Source organism: Cynocephalus volans, chromosome 17 (genome assembly GCF_027409185.1).
Source record: "Cynocephalus volans isolate mCynVol1 chromosome 17, mCynVol1.pri, whole genome shotgun sequence".
NCBI lineage: Eukaryota > Metazoa > Chordata > Mammalia > Dermoptera > Cynocephalidae > Cynocephalus > Cynocephalus volans.
In genome coordinates, this window is record NC_084476.1 from 36178013 (window position 1) to 36198967 (window position 20955).

The following is a 20955-nucleotide window of genomic DNA, read 5'->3' on the forward strand; positions in this document are numbered from 1 at the left end:
AAAGGCAAAATTCTTAAGACATTAGAAAGAAAAGTTGAGGCTGAAACATTAAATAAGAAAACCATATCAGATGCACTTTTCTCAAATGGTATGTTTGGTTGTAGAGCTAAGTTTAAGGAGAAAGAATTAGTTTTGAAATAACATACTTTTTATAGAAAACCACCAATGCTTTTAAGTATATAAAAGAATTTTTTTTCCAAATAAAATCTAGATTTAACTCAATCTAGTTAACATTTTGTATATTTGTCTTTCTAAGCAAATGTAGAGGAATAGAAACCTAGAAAACATTTTAGAGAATACCTGTGAAGATTAATGGTCTGGAAAATAAAGGCCCAGAAAAGGTTTAATAAACCAGACTTACAAGTCCAGCTAGATTCCATTTAAACAAAGTGTTTACTTAGTTTTAATAACCATATAGTTGTTAGCAAATATTTGTAAAACATCTATCCTGTCTTTGAGTTGCTTACCTCGCTGGTAATTCTGTCCTAGTGATGGAACCTGCTTATTCAGTATTCTACCTGTCTAATAATATATCCTGTATGTTCCCCAGTGTACTTTCTTCCTCCTTGTGCAACTTCCCCTTTCAGGCTTCAAGTTTATTCCTTCCCACATACAGCAGTGGAAAACCCAAGCCGTAGAAAACCCAAGTTAGCTGAGGTCATCATTTTTTCCTTAAGTGGACTGCTCTAAAAAGCCATATGTTCTCTTACTACAATAATTTTTTCACGCTCTCTATACTGCAGCCCTAAAGAATTACACCTTTTCAAAAAGTGGTGTTCATAAGGTAACAGATGAAACATAATCCTAAACTTCTGGTGGCAAGTAGCTATCTTTTCCCTGATCTCAAAAGCATTTTGGAATATATCAATCTGTGACTAAAAAGGCTTTCTGAATGGGTAACTAAACACAAAAGCTCAAAGTGATAACTTCTTTTCCTGAGTCTTCATGTATATACATATATTTAATTTGGCCTTTTCTGATTATCTTTTTATCTGAGATAGGTTTATTCAGGATTGAAAGTGATATTTTCCTCTGAGATTAATTATTTCTTAGCATTTTTCTTTCTGCATTGGTATGTACAAGAGTTTTGAAAAAGTGAGATAAGGGAAATAAGGCTGAATTGGAATGAAGTTGTCTTATGTATCCTTAGTTACTTCTGTGGTTCTGAGATTTATAACACTCCACTCCAGTTGCTTTACTGAAGATGTTTTCTCATTAATCTCTTGGTAATTATGTTTACAGATCATAGGTTGTTACTAGCCCTGATGGAGTTTGGATGTATTGTCCCCTCCAAAACTCATGTGGAAATTTGATCTCCAATGTGGCAGTGTTGGAAACTGATTGAGTCATGGGGGCGGATCCCTCATGAATGGATTAATGCTCTCCCTGGGGGAGGGGGGTGAGTGAGTTCTTGCTCTGTTAGTTCCCGTGTGAGTTCTTTGCTTAAAAAGACCCTGGCACCAGAGAAAGAAGGAAATAAAGGGCATCCAGATTGGAAAAGATGAAGTCAAACTGTCCCTGTTTGCAGATGACATGATCCTATATATCGAACAGCCTAAAACCTCTAAAAAAAACTCTTGGAATTGATAAATGATTTCAGCACAGTAGCAGGATACAAAATCAACACACAAAAATCAGTAGCATTTCTTTTCTCCAATAGTGAACATGCAGAAAGAGAAATCAAGAAAGCCTGCCCATTTACAATAGCCACCAAAAAAATAAAATACTTAGGAATTGAGTTAACCAAGGATGTGAAAAATCTCTATAATGAGAACTACAAACCACTGCTGAAAGAAATTAGAGAGGATACAAGAAGATGGAAAGATATCCCATGCTCTTGGATTGGAAGAATCAACATAGTGAAAATGTCCATACTACCCAAAGTGATATACAAACAAATTCAATGCCCCCATCAAAATTCCAAAGACATTTTTCTCAGAAATGGAAAGAACTATCCAGACATTTATATGGAATAATAAGAGACCATGCGTAGCCAAAGAACGCTGAGCAAAAAAAATAAAGCTGGAGGCATAACACTACCCGACTTTAAGCTATACTACAAAGCTATAATAACCAAAACAGTATGGTACTGGCATAAAAACAGACACACTGATCAATGGAATAGAATAGAGAATCCAGAAATCAACCCACACACTTACTGCCATCTGATCTTTGACAAAGGCACCAAGCCTATTCACTGGGGAAGGGACTGCCTCTTCAGCAAATGGTGCTGGGAGAACTGGATATCAATATGCAGGAGAATGAAACTAGACCCATACCTTTCACCATACACTAAACTCAACTCAAAATGGATTAAAGAAGTAAATATACACCCTGAAACAATAAAACTTCTTAAAGAAAACAAAGGAGAGACACTTCAGGAAATAGGACTGGACACAGACTTCATGAATACAACCCCAAAAGCACGGGCAACCAAAGGAAAAATAAACAGATGGGATTATGTCAAAGTAAAGAGTTTCTGCACAGCAAAAGAAACAATTAACAGAGTTAAAAGACAACCAACAGAGTGGGAGAAAATATTTGCAAAATATACATCTGACAAAGGATTAATATCCAGAATATACAAGGAACTCAAACAACTTTACAAGAAAAAAACAAGCAACCCAATTAAAAAATGGGCAAAAGAGCTAAGTAGGCACTTCTCTAAGGAAGATATACAGATGGCCAACAGACATATGAAAAAATGCTCAACATCACTCAGCATCCGGGAAAGGCAAATCACATCTACACTGAGATACCATCTCACCCCAGTTAGGATGGCTAAAATCCAAAAGACTCTGAACGATAAATGCTGGCGAGGTTGCGGAGAAAAAGGAACTCTCATACATTGTTGGTGGGACTGCAAAATGGTGCAGCCTGTATGGAAAATGGTATGGAGGTTCCTCAAACAATTACAGATAGATCTACCATATGACCCAGCTATCCCACTGCTGGGAATATACCCAGAGGAATGGAAATCATCAAGTCGAAGGTATGCCTGTTCCCCAGTGTTCGTTGCAGCACTCTTTACAATAGCCAAGAGTTGGAACCAGCCCAAATGTCCATCAGTGGATGAGTGGATACGGAAAATGTGGTACATCTACACAATGGAATACTACTCAGCTATAAAAACGAATGAAATACTGCCATTTGCAACAACATGGATGGACCTTGAGAGAATTATATTAAGTGAAACGAGTCAGGCACAGAAAGAGAAATACCACATGTTCCCACTTATTGGTGGGAGCTAAAAAGTAATATATAAATTCACACACACACACACACACACCCAAAAAAATACCGGGGGGGGGGAAGAAGATATAACAACCACAATTACTTGAAGTTGATACGACAAGCAAACAGAAAGGACATTGTTGAGGGGGAGGGAGGAGAGGGAGGAGGGAGGGAGGTTTTGGTAAGGGGCAACAATAATCAACCACAATGTATATCGACAAAATAAAATTAAAAAAAAAAATAAAGCTGTGGAATCTAGAAATAAAAAAAAAAAAAATAAAGACCCTGGCACCTTCTCTCTCTCTCTTGCTTCCTCTCGCCATGTGATCTGCTTGTTCTTGACAAATGCCACTTTCTGCCATGAGTAGAAGCAGTCTGAGGCCCATGCCAGATGCAGCTGTCTCAGAATCGTAAGCCACATAAACCTCTCTTCTTTATAAATTACCCAGTCTCAGGTATTTCTGTTATAGCAACACAAAACGGACTAAAACAAGCCCTAATTGCCCTGTGCCTCAACACTTAAGGCTTTTGCCAGCCTTGCTCCTGGTTTGTTCAGTATGTATAGGAAACGAAGAAAAGTTTGCTTAGTTTAGGAAGCTAAGTAAATTAGAGAGCTAAATAAACATTTATTTGATTAAAATCTTTATAAATCCTTTAAAAATAAGTATGATAGAATTCAGAGGTGTCAGTTTTAACCATTAATGCCAATAATAAATACAGATTCCAGTCTTCAAGAAGAGTACTTTTAACAACATGTAGTTTGATTGATAACTAGGTGAGTTATTTATCCTGTTGATATAACTTGTCCCGGGTCAGTGGTTTACAAAACCTAGCTACTCTTTAGAATCACCTGGGGCGGTTTTAATAAAATGATGTCCAGGCCTTATACCAGATCAGTTATGTCTGTGGGACCTGGACATTAGTTTTTAATTCCCAGGTGATTTTGTTCTTTAGTATGTCTCTCTAAAAGATAAAAATTAAAAACAAAACAAATTCAGAATACCATTATCACACCTAGAAAAATTAACAGAAATTCCTTCACATCATCAATTATCTAGTCGGTGTTTGGATTTTTCTGATTGTTTTCATTGTTATTTTAAAAAAAAAATTGTTCAGAGTAGGGCCATATAAGGTCCATACATTTCAATTGGTTCATATGTCTCTTTTAAAACTTTTTAAATATTATAGGTTCCATCTCCATCTCATCTTTTTTCCTTGCAATTTGTTTGGGAACCTGGATCCTTTGCAGAATTTTCCACATTCTGGATATTGCCGATTGCATCCTCATGGTGGGTGGGTTTATGTTTCTCTGTTCCTTGTGTTTCCTATAAATTTATAATTCAATTCATGTGGTCTTAACCACCAGTTTAATATATATTTTTAAGTTCATTGGTTTCATTTCTCTTTTGATTTTTAGTTTTTAAAAATTTACCTGTTATAGTTTTGTAAAATCTATTGCTTCCAAAGCCAATTCTGTAAAGGAAACCATGTTTGGATATGTCTAGTTTCTGTCTCATCTACTCTCTTATCTCCCTCCTAATATAGGAAAACTTTAAAAAAATTTTTTTCAATTTTATGGTTCTGCCTTTTAAAAAAATGTACACAAGCTATTGGAATTTATGTACATATATTTCTTTCTCCCTCCCTTTGATTAAACTGTAGCATATTACTTATACTTTTTTTCACCTTTTTCTTTTTAACTTAAAATTTTATCCTAGTGATGGGGATAGAAATATTCCTTATTTCTTTTTAAACTGCTTATGCTCCACCAGGCAGGTTTACCAGTCCACTGTTGTTTCCGTTCATTTGCTGTTACACATAGTTCTGCAAACAATATTCTGTGCATACATAATTTTGATAGTGTATGTTTGCTAGGGCAAAGGTAAATGTATATGTAACTTTGTAGATGTTGCTAGGTACTGGGAAATTCTTCCATATAGGAATGTCATTTCTTGATGTCACTACCAACAGCATTACCCTATTGCCTTAACAAAGTATGATGTCAAATGATTGGGTATTTGTCAGTCTCATAGGTGAAAAATGGTATCTCGGTGTATTTTAATTTGCATTTCTTTAATATGAGCATGACTGAGCTTTTTTTGTGTATGAAAGTCATTTACATTTCTTTTTGCATGAAATGTCTTCCTGTCTCTAGCCTACTTTTCTATAGAATTATTGGTCTTCTATTTCTAGATGCTACACACACACACAGAGTTCTTATCCCTTTATATCCTTAGTTGATTCTCTGATGCACCAAAGGGTGAGAGGCACTGGAAAATACTACCTTATCTAAATTCAGTAAAATGTCTTATAGGTTAAAATTGTAGAAGCCTTGGAGAAGTTGTCTAAATGCCAAAGGTATTAAAAACCTTTTCTAAACTGTATAACCATGATTTTTAATAGCTTTAGAGTAGCTCAACCGTTAGGTTCACTATAATCTACTTCATCTTTTGTTAAGACATTTAGGTTATTGTTTATTTCCAGTTTTTTGCAGTTATAAAAAAATGTACAAAAGATATGCATTACAGTGGTGTCCACTGCAAATCTCCAAATATATCCTCAGGATACTTTTCTAGAATTACATTTCTTGGGTCATGTGGTACATCTGCTATTTAGGATTTTTGATACATACTACCAAATTGCCCTACTGAAAAGTTGTACCAGTGTGTATTTCTACCAGTGTATGAGTATGCCCACTTCCTCACACTCTAATCAGTAGTGGGTTTTTAGTCATCTGTGCCGATTTAGCAGACCAATGGTATCTAATTTAAATTTACATTTCTTTGATTACAACCAAAGTTGAATATTTTTTTCATATTTATCGACCATTTATATTTCTGTGTGTAAGTATATATTACTTTATCATGTTATTCGTCCTCTTTTCAAAAAATTGGTTACTCTTCTGCCAGTAATTCAAAATAAATGTACTCAAAAGATAATAGTTTAAAAACAGTGGAAGGTATTATTCCTTTGTCTTTTCTAAGTATCTATTCAAGATAGTGCATAGTGCAAAGAATAGATGTCAGGGATCTATGTGTAAGTTCCAACTCTTTACTTAACACTGTAACCTTGGCTAAGTTACCTAACTAAATCTTTTAGTCTATAAGATAAGCATGCTGGATTCCTTGATTCAATGATAGTTTGTGTAGTCTATCTTGGTTTCAAAGTGGATATTTCTCTAACTCTCCTTAGTTATAGACTTTTTATTTGATTGAACAGGTCCTTTCAGAAATCTGCTAGCTTTTCAGCAAATCGCAGGTATGTGTCCCTCATCCTGTTATCCATTAGGGAATAGCATGCTTTGGTCACAGCTTTTCTGATATTGACCATTGCTGTGCTCTGTTTCATCTAACCAAGGAAGTGATTAAAAACAGTTAGACTTTTCATAGCATTTCAGCACCGCACTCTACCGAGTGAGCCACGGGCCGGCTTCATAGCATTTATTGATCTTTAACCTACCTTGATTCCATAGAGAAGAACTTTTTATGGCACAGGCTACAGGAACTTAATCTATATCATTGGTATTATTTTTTCCTTTCCCCCTGTTATATGAATGCCTGTTTGCTATCTGCTATGAAAGAGAAAAAGATAATTGAGATGCATATAATGCCTTCAAGAAATTTATGTCAGTTGGGGAGAGGGGATGTATATGTAAATAATTGAAATACTAAGAGGAAAGTGATGGGTGCCCTAAGGTATTTGTAGAAGCGGGTTATAGTTCCTGCTGCACAGAAGTGTGGCTGTGAGCCTAGGCGTCTGCATTACCCGAGAGCTTCTTCCAGATAGCTTCACCTCAGGCCTCCTGAATCAGAACCTGCACTTTAATAGTATATCCAGGTGACTCAAATGCACATAAAAGTTTGAGAAGTACTTCTGTAGATGTTTGGAAGAAACAAATTATTTCTCAATGGAGGAATCAGAGACACGTCTTCTTGGGGAAAAATGAATTTGAGTCTTACCTTGGAGTATTAAATTGATGCATTAATTTTTAGTCCTTAATGGAATGAAGAAAAAGGATTAGGGTTAGAATAGCTCAATAAATCTTTTATGTGAATTGAATACCTTTTTTTTTTTTCCCCCCCAAGAAGTCTTGCTGTCTGGTTTGCTGACATGGCCAGATGTCAGAATTGGCCCTAAAGAAGCTGGCACATTCTTTGGCCATCTTCCATTAGAACAGTTCATTATCAACTTAGCAAAAATTAAAATTATGGTCTTTAGAGGATGCTCATCAACATTCAGATTACCCCATTCAAAAGGGTAGAGGAAAACAATGGCGCTCTGGAGGAGTCTCTTATATAATGCCACGGATCTCAGGCCTTGGCCTACACCCTTGTAAAGATTGAAATCAAATTCTGCTTTGGGAATCCTTGGTGATATTGTGGTCAAGATCTCTGTGAACCCTGTAGCCTTGTGATTTTATCATTATGTAGAATCTTGAGCATTATATTAGATTCTAATTTTAAGTCACCTGAGTTTATAGACATGAGCATTACTAATATAATAGAGAAAAGCAATGAAAAACATACTAGTAGTATTTGAGGTTGAATATTAGAGTGTCAATAATTTTTTCATTCTTAAGATTATCACAGTCTGGTAGTGGGGCCTTTGCTAATTGGATTTAAGGGATTTTAGAAAAAAGTCTTTTGGAATCAAGAGTTTTTGACCCTGGAAAAAAGGCACTGGAGTCCTTTTTATTTCTGAAGAACTCTGCCCTTAGTGTATTGCTCTGTGCAGGAGATGGGGAAGGATATAAGAACCATGAGTGGATCATGTTCAGTAATAATGACTGAAGTTATATTTGTCTAGAATTGTGCTGTAAATTTAAATTGATTAAAATTAAATCAAACATTCCTTTCCTTAGTCACAGTAGCTACATTTCCAGTGCTCAATAGCCATAAGTGACAAGTGGCTGGTATATTGAACAGTGCAGATTATGGAACATTTCCATTATCACAGAAAGTGCCATCCACAGACCATAGATAGTGCTGGTCTAGACCCTTGCTCATGCTGTCCGTCTTAGAAACCAAGACAAAGGTGAGGTAAAGAGTGAGGAAAATGCCTCAAGTACTGTCTCAAAACTTGTGAGAAACATACAAGGGTACTTCAAAAATTTGTGGAAAAATGGAATTAAAAGATTGCGGGGGCATGCCTGGGGTCCTCCCACAGACCCAGAAGGAGAAGGAGCCGATAGGATCACCCCCGGTGTTGGGACCGAGGGATCTCGGGGAAAAGTGAGCCTGCTGCCCGCCAACCCAGCCCAGTGAAAGAGACACTCAGACGCGACAGGGGTTCTGTCAGGGCAGTTCCACTTTATTGCTATTACACTGCAATTTATATAAGCTAGCAAGTAGGGGCTTTCCATGAACTAACCAATCAGTTAAAGGATCACGCGGGCATGCATTTTGTACTAACATGTTGAGCATAGTGATCACGCAGGGTTCATGAGTGCGGAAATACTGGAGGACCAATAAAAACCTTTTGGAGCTATCTTGGGTTCGGCCTCCCCTACTTCCTGCGGGCGCCATCTTCATCCTCCACCCATAGGCACCATGTGGCTCACAGATAATGTTTGCTCCTAAAAATGGGCCCAACAAAAGATAATGTGCATCTTTCCATGAACTTTTTGAAGACCACTTGTATATCTTACCTGTCCGAGGGATAGTGATAATCTGGAAAATGTCAGTGCTGTAATCTGATCAGTGAGCACAGATTTGACTCTTGGTTGCCTGATAGCAAATTTAGGAAGGCAGCAAGAATAATAGTTAAAATTAGAAAATAAGAGTTTAGGGCCGGCCCTATGGCTCACTTGGGAGAGTGTGGCACTGGTAGTGCCGAGGCCGTGGGTTTGGATCCTATATGGGGATGGCTGGTGGCTCACTGGCTGAGTGTGGTGCGGACAACACCGTGCCGAGGGTTGCGATCCCCTTACCAGTCAAAGAAAAAAAAAAAAAGAAAGAAAGAAAATAAGAGTTTGAGTGTTAGTATAGATTCTTCCAGTAGTTCATAAGGTCACTCAGGGCAAGTCACTTTTCTTCTTGAGGACTCAGTTTTCTCAACTGGATATTGAGTAGGATTGAAGAGACTTTCTCCCAACTCTAATGGAATGTGACTTTGACACATTCAAAAGATTTGAAGGCCTATAATTTGTCTCTGTAGTAAAATCCCTCTTGAGGGCTACGTCTTTAAATAGTACTTTAGGGGAAATTTTATTAAATAAGGATATACCGACATTTTAGTTTGTAAAATTGTGTGTAAAAAGATGGCCTGTTGATATATTTTAAGCATTTGCCTCAGACACCAGCAGGATACCCTTGCCAGGAGCTTAATCTTCTAATTTGATAAATCCATAAATTAATTTGCATCTCTTTCTACCTACTTCAAAATGTCTAGAAATTATATAAGCTCATGTAGACAAATATTGAATGCATGTTAAAAAGCAGTTTTCTAAGCAATTCAGGTAAACTCCAAAATGTGAATGAAGTATGATTTAGTGATGGAATGCAGATCATGAATTTGTCTACAAAACAAAATATTAAATAGAGTTGAAATATCTTGGTCCTTTGGGCTAGATGCTCTCATACTTACATGCCTGCTGTTTAGCTGTTTTATTATATTTGAAGTTTGGGGAAATGCTAACTTTTAAAAATTACCACCACAGCATTGAAGTCTTATCTCTTTGCTTAAAGAACAGCTTCAAGTGTGAAATAAGTATTATGATTTAGAGTTATCCTGAGAGAAGAAATTTGGACATTTTCAGTTCCTTTGACTTTTATTGCTAGAGTTCTGGCCCAAGTACAGTAAAACATCAGCTAGCTTGTGACAAGCTCACGCTTCTATAGTGACTTCACATTCTGAAAGAGCTAAGAATAAAGAGCTATTTTATTTTTTTAGTCAAAGTGATTTCTTAGAAAACAGCTACTCAAATTGACTCATTCCTCAAACTTTCTAGATACCAGGAGTTCTTACTATAAGATGGATATGTTTCTCATAGGAAGTCTTGCAATCTGCTCACAGTTAAGTACTATAATGTTGCAAAATACTTAGTTCTTTGTTAGTTTAACCTTTGAACAGTTTTAGAGACCTTAATTTTGCTTTAGAACTATAAAGATTGTGCTATCTTTTAAAGCATGTGTTACTTCTTGTTTCAGAAACAATCTAGTTTGTTTATTTAATTATGCCTATCTTTTGTCTTAGGGTATCTTCCAGAAGTAATTTTAAGTATTTTTTCCCTTCATGATAACTTGAAAGTATATAGACTAAAGGAAAAACTTTTAAAAGAATGTTTAATTTATATGTTTAGTTAACTTGTTGAAGTGGTCAAGCTAGGAGTCATTTCCAAGTGGTAGGAATACAAATACATGTACACAATTGGGTATCTTTTCTTTTTGTATTCCAATGAACCAGTAGTCTACCACTTTACACTAGGATTAAACAAAAGCCCAACCTTACATGTTCAAAAGAAACACATTGAAAATTCATTCAAATGCACAAGGAAAAAAAAAAAAAAAAACTGGAAGAATATACACTAAAATGTTTTCAGTAGTTGGTTTATGTACTTCCCTTCATTATGGATTTGGGCCCAGATCTTGGATCTGGTACTTATCACCCCTGTTTTTTTATTAACACCTCTATTTTCCTATTAACTATTGAGGAATAACACTGGTATTATGTCTGACTCATAGAAATGTTGTTACTGCATGCTACTACTAATGATTGTATGGAACAAAAAGTGGTAAAGGTATCACCTCATATTTTTAGATCTTTGTTTCTAGTACAGTACTTTATTACAGATTAAGTGCTCAATAGTGATTTTATTAAGTACAAGGAAAGGAAGAGCTAAGGTAAGGAGGAACAGGAGTATATTAGGGGAGTTGTAGTTTGTGAGCATCACTGAGAAGGTGAACCTCCAAGTAGGTGAGAGGGTTAGTCATTTGGATTTGGTAGGAAGGATGTGTGACGGGGACATTAGCCAGTGCAAGGATCCTGATGTGGGAGTGTCCCAGGCATATTCAGGGAACAGCAAGGAGGGCAGTGAGGTTGTCATACAGTGAGTTAGGTGCAGTGAATTAGAAGGTTAAGTCACGTAGCTAAAACACATTTTACAGAACTGTACTTACCTTTATTATGTATGTTGTTTGTTGGTGTTTTCTTTTTCTGTTCTGTGCTTTATTTCGCTTTTTAAAAATTGCTGATCTGGGCCGAGCCCGTGGCGCACTTGGTAGAGTGCTGCGCTCGGAGCACGGCGACGCGCCCGCCGCGGGTTCGGATCCTATATAGGACTGACCGTTGGTGCACTCACTGGCTGAGTGCCGGTCATGAAAAAAAAAAAAAAAAAAAAAAAATTGCTGATCTGACTCAGTATGGTAGAGCTTCCTAACTGGTTTCTGGTAATACTTATTTCAGCCTTGGCCCAGTTGCCTCTGCTGGTAATAGCCTTGACCTACACACTGCAGTGTGCCTCTAGTATGTTAAGTTAAAAATATTCTCTGTGTGAGACAGGAGGGGTCCTGACTTGCAGCGTGAAAAATACTGTTGTAATAACTTAAAAAGTTAAGCCAAAAGATTTCCTGACATATTTTGATGCCTGAAAGCAATATGCTTTGGTGGTACAAAAAAGCCTAATGAAGAAAAAAGTACAGACACCAGCTACTAGTAACATTTTAGTATATGTTCTTCCAATTTTTTTTTTCTGTGCATATTTGAATGAATTTTTAATTAGTAATGTGTTTATTTTGAACAATGTAAGGTTGGGCTTTTATTTAATCCCGGTATAGAGTGTAGGCTACTGTTTCATTGGAATACAGAAAGAAAAGATACCCAGTTGGGTACAAGTACTTGTATTCCTACCTCTTGGAAATGACTCCTAGCTTGACCACTTAACTTCAGAAAGTTATTTAACTTTTCTGAGTCTACATTTTCTCATGTGTCAGTTAGGGACAAAGACCTCTCCTGCAAGTAAATGACAATGTGAATATGTTCATAGTGCATTGTAAGCACTTAAACTCCTCTGATTTCTGCCACTAGTAGGTGCTCAATAAATGTTAGGGTGAGGGAATCAGTGAATGAATGAATGATTAAATACATCTTCTTTTTTTTTTTGAAACTTTAAAGTTGTTCATCCAATGGTATTAAAATTGTGTGCACTGAAGTAATGAGCTCACATGACTAGCTTCTAGCCCCTGTGGTCTTCTGATCCTAATAATTGCACTGTCATTTTACTGACAAAAGCAGCTTGAAAATATGACTGTTCAGTGAATAATTTATTTACCTAGCTCTGTTTTAAAACTCTAATTAATTAGTATTGTACTTAAATTCATTATATAATTATGAAAATAGTTTATGGAGGCAGTTGTGTTTTGTTGTATAGTCCACTGGTCTTAGAATTAAAAGGTACCTGGGTTTTGTTCTGCCATTAGTTTGGACAAGTCAGCTTAGCATATTTGGGTCTTATTCATTTAACAAATATTTTCATTTTTATTATGTGCTACACAGTGCAAAGTTTTCATTTTGTCATTTATAAAATAGGGTTAATATTGTTACAGCTCTTGCTGTGTAACAGAGATGCAAAAAAGATTACTCAAAGCAATATGATTGCAATGAGAAGCCCGAAGGGACTGCACCTCAGCAACTCCTCTGTTGGAAGGAGAAACTGGGTACAGCCCTGAGTCGGTTTTTGCTTCAGTTTTTATTGTAAACACAAGAAAATAACAGGGGAAAAAAAAAAAAGAAAACAGATGGTTGATCAATCATAGTAAGAATATAAAGAAATTGGCTATGTAACAATCTTCATCCAAGCATGCACGGTTCAAAATAGTTTAAACAGTATACTATCAAAAGAGTCATAAATCTAAGCTATGTGACATGCAAAAGAAACAATAAGATAATCATTAAAGTGCCTGACTTCTTGAGAAACTCAAGGAAACAGCTTAAAGCAAAATGTGGAACAACTCCCATGTACTAACTAATCTAGCAGAATGTCCTTGGAAATCTTTACTCACATATTTTCCCATCATTTAAGTTTTGTTGTATTAAGAGTTATTGCCCTCAGAATACTCCCTGTTTTGCCTCATTTCTGTTGTTCACATTAAAGGCTTTAGACCTGTGTGAGTTTCCTTCTCACAAAATCTTCCAATGGACCCATTATATTAACAATCAGTGTATACAATCCCTTACCTAAACAGTGATTAGAATTGATTCAGTGGGCTCTTGCCCCTTAGCTGTGGGTTCTTGCCTGCTTTCTGAGGACTTTTGTCTCATACATGCATTACCTAAAAACCCTATACTAAAAATCAGCTGAGAATCAACATATACTTGATTAGAATTGATTTGGTGGGCTCTTGCCCCCTAGCTGTAAGCTCTTGCCTCCTATCCGAAGACTTTTGTCCCATACATGAATTACCTAAAACCCCTATCTAATAATCAACTGAGAATCAAGATTTCTAACCCTCTACATTTCCCCCCTTTTAATTATTAAAAAGAATCAGAAGAAATCAAGGAATTGGAGTCAATGGTGGAAACAAAGATGTTTTGATGAAGAAGAGTCAGTATTACTTCAGCTCAACGAGTCTGTTGGAACATGGAACATAATAGTTTAGTCACTATAAAAAAAAAAAACATAAAACACATAAGATACTAATTCCAGCAATAATCCAAATTTTTATGTTTAAACCAGAAAACCCGTTGGTCGGGTTAAGCCAATGAGCCAAATCATTTAAATGATCAATAGTAACTTGTTGAGCTTCTTGAAGCTGTGTTATTTGTTGTTGAAGTTGAATTTTTAAGTTTTGAATATCTCCATGTAAGTCAGAATGAAAGGCTCCATGCAACATTTTTTGTACATCCTCCCAAGAGGTGGAAGAATTAAAGGGAAGGGAAGTGACACACATGGAGCTATATCCTGCATCACAATTAATCTGGTTTCGTGTCCAGAGAGGTTGTTGGTGTTCACCAGTCCAAGATACAGCTGCCTCTAAGGCATCTAATCTTTGTAGAGTTTCTTGGTCAATTTTAGTTTGAGACAAAAGCTCAGAGGTTACATTTTGAAAATAATCATTTATTGTCTGTGCTGTTTGAATAGAATGAGTTAAAGTAACAATGGCAGTTGTTGCCCTGGCAGCAGTAGCTGTGGCTACAATTATAGAAGCAATGAGAATACCCTGAAACCTCTTAGGGTGAGTTCATTCAAGAGCAGAAGTGACTTGTTCTAAAACTGAATTTCCCATCCATTATCTTGTAAGGTTAACAGGTAACCAAGCTTCAGCTCTTTGTTTTAGTATGAAAACATATGACATATTAAGAGTAGTAATATTAAAGTGAGTGATGCAAGGAGTGAACCAAGTAAAATTAGCTGGAAGGGTAATATTAAATTCTGAAGTAGAGGAAAAAGAGGAATTTGTAGATAACATAACAAATATATAAGGACAAGTAGTACAAATCATAACTGAATTGACTTGGTCTTGAGCTATCTAATGTAATTTATTATTGGTAATTTGAAATTGTCCTTGCCTCACTATGTGAGGGAAGAATGGGACAGCAAAGCACCAAATTGTCTTTTTAAGAAGGGAATAATAAGAATCATATTTTAATCTTAATATTGGACCAGCTAAACCTGGATTCCATTTATAAAGGGATCTGGAATAATTAAAGGAAGAATGTAATTTCAAGTAGGGTTGGAGTGAAGTACTAATAAATTTTGTGGTCCCCAGTTTTCTAATGTTAAGTCATTAATTAATGTTTTTTAAGTGAAATTGATAGAATGACAAGAAACCCAATCCAGATCTCTGCCATCTTCTATGGAAATCCAGGAATGGGAACAGATAGGAATATTAGGCTTAGGATGATCTTTCCCATGTCGAAAAACTCCTGAAACTCCAGCAGTAGAAATAAACTGCTGATGTTTTAATGTTAAAAGTCAATCTGTATTTTTTATTATATAATTCATATACTACTGAGGAGAGAAATGAATACATAAATTATTATTTGTCCAATTGGGTGTAATATAAATGGATAATTTGTTGGTGAGGAAATACCAATCACAGGCAAGTTTATGCCATCCTGTATTGTATCCTAATTTATAGCAGGATTGTCCACAGTCTTTAAGAGGACCTGAAGGAGGAAGTCAGTCCCGTATAAGCAGTATCATTGGAAGAAAAATGAGGCTAATGATCCTCCTAGGTCAATAAATCAAAAACAGGAGGGTTTAATGTATGTGTCCAATAAACATGAGTACTTAAAATTGGAGGAAAAAAACATGAGAAAGCTTAACAATATTAATGTTACCTTACACCATGGCCAGAAACAGGTTTTCCGGCATCTTTGGAGTTTTGGTGGTATTTAGCCCGCATGGTGTCACATGATATGGGCAAACGGCTTTTGTAGGTATCCAAATGGGGCCGTTAGGAGAAAGAACAGAAAACCCTCTTCCCCATGTTAACAAATTAACAGGCCTTAACCATTTTGGCTCTTGTAGTGGATGATGATATAAAACCAATGGTTTAGGTCTTTTTTTCACTGGGAGTTACAAAAAAAAAAGGATCATTTCTACATTGAACTAATTTTTGTTAATTGTTTTTAAACATTTTTAAATAAAAGGATCATTTCAATAATGAACTGATGCATCTTAAATTACTTGTAAAGTACCAATTACATAAGCACAATCAGCCACTATATCGAGTGGTTGATGAGGAAAATGTAGAGCTGCAGTAGCCGCTGTTAGTTCAGCTCATTGTGTGCAACTATGATGAAGGGTAAGGAAATGTTTCCAAGAACCCTGTTCATGTCAGTTAACAGATCCTTTACCTGACTTTTCAGAATCATCTATAAATATAGTTAAAGCATCAGGAATAGGAACAGGTGACAACTCCTACATTTGGAAGAAAGTGGCATATTAGCCCAGTAGGGATATGTGAGGTGTTTAGGACAGTGGAATGAATAGGTTCCCCTGGAGTAATTAATATGACCAAGAAGTCTTTGTAAATCATTAAGGATTTTTATTGAGTTTTAATAGATAAAGCCTGTTGTAGTTTTTTTTTCTTTTCCCTTTTAAGAGGCCATTGCTTCACCCAAACGGGGTCCATCTATCTATTGTAATTTGAGTGGTGGGAGAGTGGCAGTGGCCATTAAAATAAATTTGGAGGGCAAGTGCCTATGTAAACATCCCATTGTGTAAGTAAATATTTTACCCATAAAGTAATAGAGAGATCCAGTATGAAAGGCACAATAATGGCAGTTTGTCTTTTAGGTCCTATACATTTTAAAGAATATTTACTTTGGCATGGGGTTTGTGTTCTTCCCAAACCAGATGCAATCATGAAAGAGGAACAAGTTTTCCAGGAGGTAATCCAATCTTTGGAAGCAATTATAGTAATATCTGTTCCTGAATCAATTAAACCTGTTATTGTTTTTTGATTTATGGTGAGAGTGAGGAGGGGTCGTCCATCATTTATCTTTGTTATTTATCTTTGTAACCCAGTAAGTTTCAGTACTATTAAAACCTTTTGTTTTGTTTTTTTCTTTATTTATATGTTCAGGGGTAATAAATAGTATTGATATTAATTAAGCGATATGAATTTCTATGAAAATGACATGATATCCTAACCTAGTAACCATAATTTTAATCTGTCCAGTATAATCTGAATCAATAAGTTTTGGTATTATTTGAATACTCTGACTAGAATAATTAGATCTTTTTAAAATAAGTCCTGCCGAACCATTAGGCAAAGGCCCCCATATTTTTGCAGAAACAATTTTTGTATTTATCTAGGCTTATCTAAAATTAAATCCTCTATTACAGATAAATTGAGTCCTTTACTTTTTTGTGATTTCTAAAGCAGTTGATAACAAAAAGTAGCAACATTCCAGTTGCACCTGCATGACTTTAGTGAAAGTTTATCCTCTGGGAACTGGCCAAGCACCCAAAGCATAACCTGTTCACCAAAATAATTGGTAGATATGCTTAACTTATCTGGAGACAGCCTCTCTCAAGAACTCGAGCCATTCTTCCCTTTAAGTCAAGCATGACATTTTTGGTGGTACCTAATACAACTTCCCCACGGCAGGCCAGGCCCTAAGGAATCTGTATGTACACCAGTCATCTAAAAGGTTATTAAAGGTTATTAAATACTTAATTAGTCATTGCAGGCAATAAAGTAAAGATCTCTGAGGACCTCAACTTTATTTCACTTATAGGGGACTACTGTAAACAGTTTGTTATAGAGGTTTGGTGAATGTGGTCAGACACTCCTCCTTTACAGGAAGGGATGTCTTATGGTGGGGTGGCTGACAGTATGCAATGACAAGTTTCCAGTTGAATATTATCTACTTGACTAGAGATAGCATCTTGAAATCTATTAACAAAATCTATGTAAAGTTTAGTAGGCCTTTGTCCAATAGTGGCAAAAGAGCCAGTAGAGGTATTTGTTTTTGGAATTTTATTTTATGCTTATACAGTTGCATGGGTTGTTTAATCAAGCACTTGTTGAGGAAGTAAGGCCTGTGACCGAGGGAACATAAAGTCACATTCCCCGAACAACATATCTATGGCAATTTGAATATTGTTTTGTATATTTATTAAAGTTGTTATATTAATAGTCTGTTGATATTTTTGTGACCAAACAGTATATTGAGCAGTTAAGACAGGTTTTTTTTCAGTGTTTTCCAATCCCAAGGAGTCATATTGTAACCATTAGCTATAGATTTTAAAAATCCTTTAGTAAAAGTACTGTGGAAACCATTTTTTATTACGTTCTTTTTAAATTTTTTAAATAAGGAAAAGGGAAGATTTTCATAACTAGGATTAGGTCCAATTCTTATAACAGGAAAAGCATGACAAGTGTCAACTCCCATATAATATAATTTGTATTTCAGCTTCAGAGTTGCTCCGATAATGAAAAGAGATAATATGTGTGTTTGTAAACTGCAAATATAAGTTATTGTTAGTTTAAAATAGTTGTGCATGCTTCAAATATATGTTTCTTACTTGGATTCTTTCTCTAGAAGTTTAAGTGTACAATGTGCATCCCTTTCAGGGAGAGTTGATGTGTTATGGAGGTAGGTTTAGGATCTGGATTTCCAGGATATCTGGCAGTACTAGAAGATAGAGTGACTTTGAAGCTAGAAAGACCTGCTTCATTCCTGGCTCTACCTCTTTCTTTCTTTCTTTCTTTCTTTCTTTCTTTCTTTCTTTCTTTCTTTCTTTCTTCTTTCTTTCTTTCTTTCTTTCTTTCTTTCTTTCTTTCTTTCTTTCTTTCTTTCTTTCTTTCTTTCTTTCTTTCTTTCTTTCTTTCTCTCTCTCTTTCTCTCTTTCTCTCTTTCTTTCTTTCTGCAAATGAGTATACAGACATTTTAGTATTTTTTATTTAGAAAATGCAAAATTACCAAAACTACTATGTAGTTACTATTACCAATTTCTCCCTAATCCTTCTCCCTCTTTCCCTTTCCCACCTCTCATGGCCTCAGTTCTGTTCTGTTCTTCTGAAAGTTCAAGGAATTATTGTGATTGTTGTATATTTCTTTCCTCCTTTTTAAAAAATTTCTTCTTCACCTCCCACTTATGAGTGAGGACATGCAGTATTTCTCTTTCTGTACCTGGCTTATTTCACGTAACAAAATTTTCTCTTAAGTTCATCCATGTTGCTGCAAATGGCAGAATTTCAGTCCTTTTTATGGCAGAATAGTATTCTATTGTGTATATATACCACATTTTCCTTATCCAGTTGTCCATTAATGGACATTTAGGTTTATTCCAACCCTTAGCTGTGGTAAATAGAGCTGCAGTAAACATGAAAGTGCAGGTATCCCTTGGATATGATGATTTCCATTCCTTTTGGGTATACACTCACCAGCGGGATTGCTGGATCGTATGGCAGTTCTATCTGTAGTTGTTTGAAGACCTGCCATACTGTTTTCCAATATGGTTACACTAATTTACAGTCCTACCCACAGAGTAGGAGGGTTTCCCTTTCTCCACATCCTTGCCAGCATTTGTTGTTCTCTCTCTTTTTGATAATGCAGTCTTACTGGTTTAACATTTCAAGGTGGTTTTGATTTGCATTTCCCTGATGCTGAGTGATGTTGAGCATTTTTCATGTGTCTGTTGGCCATTTGTATATCTTCCTCTGAGAAATAGCTGTTCATCTCCTTGGCCCATTTTTTAATCAGGTTACTTCTTGTGTTACTATTAAGTTGTTTGAGTTCCTTGTATATTCTGGATATTAATCCTTTGTCAGAGTCATACTTTGCAAATATTTTCTTCCATTCTGTAGATTGTCTTCTTGCTCTGTTAACTGTTTCTTTTGCTGTGCAGAAGCTTTTCAGTTTGATGTAATCCCATTTGTTTGTTTTTTCTTTTGTTGTCTGTGCTTTTGGGGTGTTGTTCATAAAGTCTTTGCCCAGTCCTACTTCCTAAAATGTTTCCCCTATGTTTTCTTTTAGTAGTTTTATAGTTTTGAGTCTTATATATGTCTTTAATCCATTTTGAGTTTATTTTGATGTATGGCGAGAGGTACAGATCTAGTTTCATTCTTCTGCATATGGATGCCAGTTTTCCCAGCACCACTTATTGAAGAAGCAGTCTGTTTCCCAATGTGTGCTCCTGTTGCCCTTGTCAAATATCAGTTGGCTGTAAGTATGTGGGTTGATTTCTGGGTTCTCTATTCTGCTCCATTGGTCTGAGTGTATGTTTTTATGCCACTACCATGCCATTTCATTTACTGTAGCTTTGTAGTATAGTTTGAAGTTAGGTGGTGTACTGCCTCTGGCTTTATTTTTTTGCTCAGGATTGCTTTGGCTATATGGGGTCTTTTGTTGTTCCATATGAATGTTAGGATTGTTTTTTCTATTTCTGTGAAGAATGCCATTTGTATTTTGATGGGGATTGCATTGAATCTGTAGATCACTTTGGGTAGTTTGGACATTTTCATTATGTTAATTTGTCTAATCCCAAGATCATGGAATGTCTTTCCATGTTTTGATATCTTTGATTTTTTTCTGCAGTGATTTGTAGTTCTCATCATAGAGATCTTTTACCTCCTTGGTTAAATTGATTCTTAGGTATTTTATTGTTTTGGTGACTATTGTAAATGAGCTTGCTTTCTTGATTTCTTTCTCTGCTAGTTTATTTAAAAAGTATATAAAAGCTCGAGTCTTTAGATTTTCCTATATATAGGATCACGTCATCTACAAACAGGGATAGTTTGGCTTTGTCTTTTCCAATCTGGATGCCTTTTCTTCTTTCTCTTGCCTGATTGCTCTGACTAGTACTTCTAATACTATGTTAAATAAGAAGGGTGAGAGTGGGCATCCTTGTTTTGTTCCTGTTCTTAAAGGAAAAGCTTTTAGCTTTTCCCCATTTAGGATGATATAGGCAGTAGGTTTGTCGTATATGGTTTTTATTGTGTTGTGATACTTTCCTTCTGTACCTAATTTGCTGAGATTCTTTATAATGATGGGATGTTGAATTTTGTCAAATGCTTTTTCTGTGTCTGTTGATATAGTCATATGGTTTTTGTCCTTGATTTTATTGATGTGTATATCACATTTATTGACTTGCGTATATTGAACTATCCTTGCATCCCTGGGATGAATCCCACTTGATCATGGTGTATAATTTTTGATGTATTGCTGTATTCTGATTGATTTTTATATCTTTGTTCATCAGAGATATTGGCCTTTTGTTTTCTTTTTTTGTTGTATCTTTATCTGGTTTTGGTTTCAGGGTGATGC

The 20955-nt window shown here is 35.8% G+C and overlaps 1 protein-coding gene across 1 annotated transcript in view; it reads left to right on the forward strand.

The window, feature by feature from the left end:
- Nucleotides 1-20955, forward strand: part of ERP44 (endoplasmic reticulum protein 44) — a 110032-nt gene that overhangs the window by 1755 nt on the left and 87322 nt on the right. The window lies entirely within an intron of this gene.